Raw genomic sequence first — 3588 nt, 5'->3', positions numbered from 1 at the left:
AATTCTAGAACTCCCAAAAGTTCCCATGGGGGATTATTGTCAAGCCCTCTCCCACATTCATCTACAAAGTGGAACTCTTTACAAGAGCCCTAAGTATCTTTTTTGTTGCATCCTTGTATTAATCTTCATTTGTCATGCAGCACTCCCCCCTTCCTATTTTGTGCACGTCCTCGAGCGCGGTAGTAGCAAGAGCTGCAACAAAAAAAACAATGGATACAAGTAAAGTCTTTTATTGAAAAAAAAAAGGAAAGAAAAGAAAAACCAACAATGATAATTTCACACGTGAGCGTATAAGTGCAAGGCTGGTTAAAGTTTTAATGAGTACTAAAATAGGTGAGTAAAGACTAGTCAAAGTGAGACTTAAGTGGTAGATAATGCTATGCAAAGACAAGTGTGCTTTGTACACCGCCGGTTATGACCGCAGTCTCAATGTCCTACAAGTATGTAAGTTATTCCTAAGTGGCAAACCTACTCCTAAATATGAGCAAAGGTGATTGGAACTCTTTTTTTTTCTTTTTTTTTTCTTTTTTTTTTCTTTGATGTGTGTGTAGAAGGTGATAAAGATTAAGTTTCCATCCCAATGAGACCCAAGCAATGGCCAAGAGACCTCCGCCAAGAGAATCTAAAAGCCACTAAGTATCCCAAGGGCGACAGACCCTTTTCTTTCTTTTATGACATAAGGAGTACCCCATGAAGATGAGGGCATCGGTCTCGAGGGCCCATAGTGTACCCCCGAGTCCTACCAACATCTATCAAGGTGATAGGTTCCTCAAAGGTCTTCTTCAGAGGCTTTTAGACATCAGTGTTCACCCCATGGAAACCAAGGCATCGGCCCCAAGGTGCTAAGACAACCCCAGGTCCTACCAAGCATTTCACATGGCGGTAGACACTTCATGTCTCAATTTACTCTGTATACATATATATATATTTTTTTGGTATAGTTTTTATAAATTTTTATTACTCCTAGCACCTAGCTCATATCTAAGAGGTAGCTACCACTAAGGATAACTAATATACCTTGAAAGCATAAGTACTTGGCATACTCCATTGGTATATATCCTACACTGTCTTTAGATAGAAATATCTTTTCCTAAGTCTTCTAAGACTCTAGAATTCACTCACCATATTTTAACAACTAATCAAAAACTTAAACCAGCCAACATTGTGTGAACATGCAAACCATATATTCGAAAGATAAGAGCACATAAAGAAATAAAGATTAAGATTTGAATACACCTGTTGTAGTGCCCTGTTGATGTTGTTCATTTGCATTGATGCATTGCTGATTTTGTACAGATTGCTCCTCCTTGATCTTTGTAAGCGTAGCATGTCTCCCCCCTTCCTAGTTTGTTTGCATGATAGGTGGACTATTGGGGCGTGTTTGATGCTCTTGTTTTTTACGGAGATTTTTGTAAAATTTTTATTAACAAACACGAAAAAAAAAGAAAAAAATAAAATTTGCCATTGGTGCCAAACACCGAATATAGCCGAGGGGAAAAAACCTAGTGGGATTAAAAGTGCCCTGGCTTGTCGATCTTATTATGGAGTCACTGAACTTACCCTTGCGCTGGTGGTGGATCCGTGTCCTCGTCTGCTGGAAAGGTGGTATCAATTTCCTCAGGATGCAGAGACAACCCCTCACAAAAACCGGCCGCTGGAGAAGGTGGTAGAGGAAGGAGTGCTTCCTCACTAAAGTATGGCATTGGTTCTATGGGAAGGTTAATCAGACAGTTTCGATTTTGGAACTGCGCAATGTAGGTACTCATATTGATCCAATATTGACATGTGGAGGCTTGGGGAAGGAGGGCTTGCAAGATCGGTGGTTGCAAGTCATTTAAGCTTGTATCCCTCCATTGTTGTGCTTGAACCTCCTCAGGTAATCTACGTTGATTTGGTTCTCTCTCTGGTATTCTCACATCAAGAAGATTATGGCGTTGGGGTGTAACTCCCACAATTTGCTTCATTAAGCCCGTGCCATATCGTCTGTAGTAAGAGCGGCATATCCAACAAATATGTGAAGCTTCTTCTAATACAAGCCGTGCACACTCTTGACAGTGTGGAAATGGGTGACCACTCCTGCGCCACTATCAAGTATTGCAGTAGAAGATACTTTTCGCACTTCTAATGGGAGGGTAGCATTTCCCTGATCGTCTTCACAAAATTTTCCTACTTTGTTGATAGGAACTGGCATTACATGCTTTGTCTCAGGGTGTATAGTACACTCATGGTGACCCTTTTGTAGCAATACCTGCTCTGACAAACATGTGGCAATATCATTCCACAACTCAGGTCGAATTTTTATCAAATCAAGCAAAGGTAAGGTACAAGCCACTCTGGTGCTGACAAAATAGCTTGCACCATACTCATATCTTTCTCCTTTGTCAACCTTTTATGCATGGAGGGTATCCTCAAGGTTTGAGAACAGTTCTCATATTCTCCCAGATATGATGGTAAGGTTTTCATTGTATGCTTACTTCTAGGAGAAACAATTGTTTGAACTTCCTCCTGGATGCTTGGGTGTCTAAATTTGTTTTCCGTGCCCCTGGTAAAATCCACCTCAGAGAATGGAGGCGAACTAATAGAAGACATGTTCTCATTAACTTTCTCATGAACTGCGGCCCACATCTCATTTGCCATTTCCTCATTAGCATCAATAACTTCATCAGTGCATGGGAAGACAAGGCTAGGTGGTGGCAGATTACCCCCTTTCAATTGGGTGTCAATTGGTGTAGACCTTTCGCTATGAGCTTGTGAAATGAGTTCACTTTTCATTTCCCGACTTGACGACACTTTTGGTATGGTTTCTAATGTTGGCTTAAGAGAGGTTGGGCCCCGAGGAATAGGTGGTGGTGGTCCCTCAAGTATTGACTGAGCTTCCCTAATGAGTTGCTGATGTACAGCTAGATTGATCTTCTCCTCACGAGGGTTTGGGTATTCTTGAAGCTTCTTGGGTAGCTCAGATAAAGCTGCAATGCGACTTCTATGAGCATCAATGATGGCCTCTAGAGTCTCATTCACTTTATCCACAAAAACAGAACCCCAAGAACTATCCTCAGTTGTACTAGCCTCATTTTGTTTAACACTAGCCCCAGGTTGAGGTTGATGTTCCTCATGCACTTCTTGGGATGTAAAAGTTTTATCCCTCATGTTTTGTTTAGAGGCTTCTTGAGAACTAGTGGATGCACTTTTAGTTTGCTTGTTTCGGTTCTTCTTCCTCCTAGTGGTTTTTTTTCTATTGGACTGTAGGGTCTTGTCCACTAGATTTGTCTTTGCATCCCTAGTTCGAGGTGTCTCATCAGTTTGTATTTCGGCATTTCGTGTCTGTGATCTAGTCATGACTCTAAGTGGCACGACATCCTCATTCTCAGATGAAGGTGGCGATGGAACTGTGCCTACAAGGTTGAGTGAGACCTTTGGTTGAGAGGTGCCTTCCTCATGTGGTTTCAGCAGACAGTCTTTTGGGAAGTGTTCTACACAACACCCTAGACAATATCTTTCAATTGGTGGAAACTGTTGTACTGTTGTATTTGACCGAGATGCTTGCCTTGAGCGATGTGGACAATCACGAGCCCAATGGGGTTCTCCGCA

The sequence above is a fragment of the Cibotium barometz genome, chromosome 59, assembly GCF_041138505.1.
Source record: "Cibotium barometz isolate CiBa-2024 chromosome 59, ASM4113850v1, whole genome shotgun sequence".
NCBI lineage: Eukaryota > Viridiplantae > Streptophyta > Polypodiopsida > Cyatheales > Cibotiaceae > Cibotium > Cibotium barometz.
The sequence above is the reverse complement of the archived record's forward strand: the minus strand, read 5'-3'. Positions refer to the sequence as shown.